This window comes from Panthera uncia (genome assembly GCF_023721935.1).
Source record: "Panthera uncia isolate 11264 chromosome A1 unlocalized genomic scaffold, Puncia_PCG_1.0 HiC_scaffold_17, whole genome shotgun sequence".
Lineage (NCBI taxonomy): Eukaryota > Metazoa > Chordata > Mammalia > Carnivora > Felidae > Panthera > Panthera uncia.
In genome coordinates, this window is record NW_026057577.1 from 109,928,055 (window position 1) to 109,935,066 (window position 7,012).

The following is a 7,012-nucleotide window of genomic DNA, read 5'->3' on the forward strand; positions in this document are numbered from 1 at the left end:
CTGGGAGGCAGCCGGAGGGGCCGCTGAAGGTCACAGAAGGGTCATGACAGGGCCTGAAGGACAGGACTACTTGAGGACACAGCAGGTGAGTGTGGCAAGGAGGGGGTGAGGCCTGAACCAGACCTAAAGCAGGGGCTGGCAGGACCAAAGCCGTGGGCTGCAGCCCACTTCTCCACAGCCCTGAGCAAAGAATGGCTTCACATTGAAAACAATATACGTATGGAACCCTTCACGAGTCCCAGTTTCAAGTGTGCACGCAGCCAAAGTAGGCACTTCTCATTTTTAAATGGCTGAAAATCCATATTTGGCGATACATGAAAATGATATAAAAGTCAAATTTCAGTGTCCGTGAATCAAGGAGCATTGGAAAACGGCCACACTCACTCCGGTACGTACTGTCTGAGGCTGCTTTTACACCACCACCCAGCTGTGTACAGAGACGCGTGGCCCACAGAGCCCAAAATATTTACCGTCTGGCCCGTTGCAGAAAACGTTGGTCAACTCTTGCTCTAAAGGTTGGTATTTATAAAAAATAATTTTCTGGGGGCGTCTGGATGGCTTAGTCGGTTATGCGTCCGACTTCGGCTCAGGTCATGATCTCACGGTCCGTGGGTTCGAGCCCCGCATCAGGCTCTGTGCTGACAGCTCAGAGCCTGGAGCCTGTTTCAGATTCTGTGTCTCCCTCTCTCTCTGCCCCTCCCCGGCTCGCACTCTGCCTCTCTCTCTCTCTCTCTCTCAAAAATTAATAAACATTAAAAAAATAATTTTCTGAACTAAATAAGATGTAAATAAGATTCATTCTCAAAAAATATTCCATGTGAAGCTTAAGCTCCCTTTGACCCTCCTTCCCACCCCCCCCCCCCCACCACCGCTTTCCTCAGGGGTTACCGCCTGGGTGTGTGTTCTAGATCTTTTTCTGCATTGACATAAGCATATGTGTATCCACAGGGAAACAAAGGATTGTTTTGTGAATTTGTTTTTCTGTAGATGGTTTTACACCGCAAATAGTTTTCTTAAACTTGCTTTTTTCTGAACTCAACAGTGTTCCGTGGCCCCCTATATGGACCTACCTTTATACTTTTTAAAGCACTACCTAATATTCTATGGCTTGGCTCTACTGTTTATTATTCCCTTAGGAGAGGACATGTAACCTGGTTCCATTTTTGCTATTGGAAACAATGCTACAAAGAGCAAGAACTAGCCCTTCAAGGCTCAAATAGCTACATTTCCTTGAAGAAAATGCTTATTAAATGAAAGAATGGTGGGGCGCCTGGGTGGCTCAGTCGGTTGAGCGTCCGACTTCGGCTCAGGTCATGATCTCGCGGTCCGTGAGTTCGAGCCCTGCGTCGGGCTCTGTGCGACAGCTCAGAGCCTGGAGCCTGTTTCGGATTCTGTGTCTCCCTCTCTCTGACCCTCCCCCGTTCATGCTTTGTCTCTCTCTGTCTCAAAAATAAATAAACGTTTAAAAAAAAAAAAAAATGAAAGAATGGTATGCAACGCAGGCACGTGACCGGATGTACTCTCACTCATCCATGTTTGTGACTAAGTAAACACCACCAGGCAAGTCCCTCCAAATGTAGCCGTAAGCCTCTTGCTGAAGTTTTGTGTACCTGCTAATTACTGGTTGGAAGCAGGTGGAAAGCCTCCTGGCTTCTGGTTGAAACAGGATTCCCTCTGTACAAACTCAATGGGCATTCTTGGAACGTAGTGTGATGGGTGGGAAGCAGCAGAGAATGGAGAGCCCGGGCGCTTGGGGCCCCGTTCTCACCTTGCCACTTGCTGTATGACCTTGATCAGCCTCTTCTCTTTGGGCCTCAGTTTCCCCATCCGTTTAAGGAAGGTGTTGGACACTTAGAGCTCTGGCCTTGCAGAGCCTTAACCTCCTCTTTTCAGTGACCGAGTCCTTCAAGGAGTGGAAGAGCTCTGAGAAGTGATGGTGTAGCTTCCAGCCACGTGGGCAGAGTGCTCTCAAGGGAGGTGCTGGGAGCAGGGCAGGGCACCACCACTTTGAACCCAAGTTCTCACTGATTGTTCCCCAGGAGAGAGATCTCACAGAGTGTCCGTGCAGCCCAGCCCAAGGCCCTAGAGAACGCTCATGGCGGACTGGAACCCAACATCCTGGGTTTGGACTGCTGGCTACCAGACGCTCTTAGAGCACCCCATTCCCCTCTGTTCCACAGCACTTAACACAGGTTGTTATTTATGGGAATTTGTGTGATTGCGTCATGAATGTCTGGCTCCCACTCTGTAGGGCGTGAGCTCTGTGAAAGCTGGGACCAGGTCTGTATTGCTCAGCCCTTATTCCAGTCCCCTAGCACAGTGCCTGGTACTTTGTGGGCACTAGACAAACACCTGCTGAATGAATAAATGAGCTGCTCCAGCCTGGTTTCAGAAGCACAGAGACAGCCTTCTCTTTAACCCAAGGGCCCAAAGGGGCAAATAAGGAGGAGTGGGGAGCAGAGGGGGCGCTGTGCAAACATGCCAGACAACATCACAGAATTAGAAAGGTCATTCCCTTCCTGGGTGTCAGCCCACCAGTGGGCTGGGGATGGGAGATGGGGAGATTCTGGAATAGTAGGCCTTGGGGAATTGGTACTCACAGAAGCTCTGAACTGCAGTATTTATTCATTCATTCATCTGTTTCATCCATCAAATATTTACTGAGAATCTACTTTACCAAGCAATGGAGACAGATATTAGCCAAAATCACACAAATAATGATCTAACCACCAGTTAGGACAGTGTTGTGATGGGAAAGTAGGATCTTAGGAGAGATAATGGGGAGGGGTGTATAAAGTGCACTGGAGGGGGTGCCTGGGTGGTTCAGTTGGCTGAACCTTGACTGTGCATCTGACTCTTGATTTTGGCTCAGGTCATGATCCCAGGGTGGTGGGATCGAGCCCCGCTTAGGGTTCTGAGCTGAGCACGGAGCCTGCTTAAGATCATTGCACCATCTCTCCCTCTGCCCCTCCCCTGCTCGTGTTCTCTCTCTCTAAAATAAACAAATAAAAATAAATAAAATAAATAAATAAATAGAAAAGTGCTCTGGAGAAAGGATTAGGAAGGAATTTCTGAAGAAGTGCTATTTTAAGGAAAACCCACAAGAATAATGAGCTTCTATTAGTAGGCTTCCAGGCTTACAAGAAGTGCCTTCATTCCATGGAAATGGAATGTTTCAATAGAATTTCGAGTGAGTCACGGGATCTTGGAATCCTAGAAAGAGAATCTCAGAGTCACAGAATCTTAACCTCACAGAATCCTGAAACAAATACTTACAGATTCTTCAACAGTAAATGGAACCTTAGAATTCAATGTTAAAGGCTCAGAATCTTCACATAGAAGAACAAAGGGAATCTTTTTTTTTTCAATTTTTTTTAATGTTTATTTCTTTTTGAGAGAGAGAGAGAGAGTATGAGCAGGAGAGAGGCAGAGAGAGAGAGAGAGGAAGGGAGACACAGAATCAGAAGCAGGATCCAGGCTCTGAGCTGTCAGCACAGAGCCCGACACGGGGCTCGAACCCACGAACCGTGAGATCATGACCTGAGCTGAAGTCACACGCTTATCCGACGGAGCCACCCAGGCGCCCCAAGAACAAAGGGAATCTTAAGAGATAATTTACTTGCATCACCTTCTCTCTCCTATTGTACAGATAGTAACAGAACAAAACTAAAGAGTGCAGTCATAGAAGCCAGCCAGAACGCTCACTTCTTATTATTAATAGATTAGGACTCCATACATTTAGTAAATAATAATAATAATAATAATAGCAACAATGTTTACATTTACTCTCATTACTATGTGCTAATTGCTGCTAAGCGATTTATATCCAACACCAAACTTGTGAAGTATATGTTTTATAGTATATACTATAAAATTTATATTATAAATAATATATTATATTATTACCTTAATAGTTATATTATATTAATATAATAGTATATTATATTATATATATAGTATATATATAGTATATATATATAGTATAATATTTATATTATATTAATATTATATTAATAGTTTCTTAGTTATATTATAACTAAGAAAACAGAATCTCAGGGGGAATAAAAATGGTTAATGGTCACTCAGCTAGAATGCGGTAAGAACCCTAGGGTGTTTTTGCTTATTTGCGTTTTAATTTAAAGACTGTGCTCTAATGCACGGTACTACACAGCTTTTTTTCTAATTACAGCTGTTTTCAAGCCTCTTCCCAGTGACCCCAGCTTTCCTGTAACTTTGCCCTTAGGAGTAAAAGTACTCTCTTGGCTTGAGCTTGCTGTGGGGTGATAAACTTCCTGGAAGATCTGTAATACACTCTCATGTCAAAGAAGCCTTCTGAAGACCTAAATGTGCTGTTAAGCCTAAAAGAAGTGAGTTTGTTTATGGGATCCAAGCGACAGTATGACATCAGGAAACTTAGTTCCCGTCTGAGGTCAGGCACTAAATAGCTATGTTTTGGCAGCTAAGTGATGGAGCCTCCGTAGGTCCCAGGTTCCACGTCTCTTAGATGACCTTCTAGTGCCTGCCCTGCCTACCTCAACGGTGGAGAGATAATGCATGCAAACATGCTTTGTGACTTATGAAATAAATGTAAGGATCCTAAGGTTCAATGGTGTCTCTTCTACCTTGTGAGTGAGAGCGTGGTTGGATCTCCCTCAATGGAGGCCAATTTGGAAAGATGAGGAGCCTCAAAAAATATTCATTACTCTTTTACCTGGAATTCAAGTTTTAGGAAACAATCTCGGAGCCATGCTGAAAAATTCAGAATCAACCTAAATGTCTGACAACAGGCGATTAGATAAATAACTTATACTATTACCATATAATGGAATTTGATATAGTTACTTTAAATGTTTTGAAGAATATTTAATCACATAAAATATTGTTCATAACAAATTAAGGTATATCAGAGATAAAATAATATTCACAGTAAGTTCCAGGTTTTAACAAATGAAAGTATACATGAGTGGCACATAAGTGATCCATAAATGTTGCTATTATTATTATTATTGCTGTTGATGTTGTTATGTAATAAAAGAATGATATTAATCATAGTGTTAATGTAGGCTGTCTTTGGATTATAGGATTATGGCTTTAAATTATTTTCATCTTTTGATGAACTATCTATCTTTTGATGAACTATCTATAACGAACGCCTAATATTTTTCCAAGAGAAACAATAAAAATCATGAGAAAAGTGATTCTGTGACTTTTAAGCCTATTTTTTGTTTGCACTGTATTTCTCTATCTCTCCACCCGCTAAGTGACCTCTGCCCCAAACTAAGTGTCCTCGCATCCCTGAGACCTATAGCCAAAAATAATCTGTTTTGTGCCAAGTGGTTAGAAAGTCCTTGTGTTCTTCCCCACACAGAGGGACAATCCCCAAGTCTTTCGGGGGAATACCGGACACTGATATAGGCCTTTCTTGTAGGGGAAGAGGGTTTTTCTGGTGTTCATATGAACAGTCCCCCTGCCCCGGTACTCCTTCCTTTAACTAAACTTAAAAGTGAGACCCATCTTTGGGCACACTCTCCTGATGGAGGCCGGCAGAACTGGGACCTGCCAGCAGGTGGCAGTATCTACCCACTTCCAGCTCTCCAGAGGGCCGCCCAGAGATTTTGAACTTTTCTCCTGAAATCAGAGAAACTACCACCCAGAGAGAGGGGGAAGACGGTCTGAAATCTCAGTGCATTGTTCTGGCCACACCTCCACACCACACTGTCTTTCTCTCTCACAAACATTTTGGAAGGGCCACTCCATGTAGGAAGGGGCTTGGAACAGAACCAAAAAGATGAAGTCATGTCAGTATGTTTCCTTCCCATATTTGCCTCCTTCCAGGCTTTGTTCCCACCAGTCAGTGACAGTGTGTGACATATGCTTACTTGCTTCCTCCACAGCCCCTGGATGTTTATGTTGTTTCCTTTCTGTGTTTAAAAAATATGGTGTGGGACCTAAAAAGCTTTCTCTGTAATTCAAATTATTTTTCTTAGGACTGATTCCTAGAAATAAGATGACCCGTCAAAGAAAATGAGCAGTATATTAGCCTTGTTTCTGCAGCTCAGGGAATAAGGCCCTGGGCCCAGGCAGTCAAGGGGACCAGGCTTTCAATCCTGCCTCAGTCATCTGGGTTGACTTTGGGCAAATGCTGTATTTTCTCTGAACTTCAGTAATCTTTACCCCAAACTAAGGATACTAAGAGCCCCTCCACTTGTATACTAGATACTATTCTCGCTCCAAATATCGCTCCCCTTTCTCTTCCATTTCTTCACCCTCTATCTGGTCATTCCCATCAGCTCACAAATATGCTGTGATTTCACCAATCCTAAACAAAAAACAATCCAAAACTCTCCTTTTGATCCTCATCCCCCCACCAGGGATGCCCCATTTCCTTTGCTGGCCTTTGTGACGAAACTCCTGGAATAAGTAGTTTGCACTTGTTATGCTAAGCCTGTTCCTCTAAGGCCCTTGTCCCCAACACTCTACGGAATCTGCTCTCCATGGGAAAAGTTGACCTTCATAATACTAAATACAGTGATGGATTCTTGGGTCTTGTCCTACTAGACCTAAGAGTAGCCTTTGGCACAACTGACCACTCCCTCCTCCTTGAAGCCCTTTCATTCACTTGGTTTCCAAAACACCACACCCCCTTGGGTTTCCTTGCACCTCACTGTGAGCTCTTTCCCAGGTGCCTTTGCTGGGTCCTTCTCCTCTTTCTGATTCTTACTGTAGGAGTGACCCTTGGTTCTCTTCCCCTTTGATGAGCTCATTGCTTTCTCTGGCCTTGAACAGTATTTATATGCCTGTAACTTTCAAATTTGTATCCCCAGCCCGACCTCTTTCTTGAATGCCAGATTTGTCTATCCAAATGGCTCTTAGACATTGCCTCTTGGATGTCCAACAGAAATCTTACGAAACTGGTCACAGACTTGAAGTCGATCTTTTTTCCCACTTTCACTCTCCAAATTTCTCCTCCTGCAATTTTGTTCATCAGAGTTCAGAGTAACTCCATCCTTCC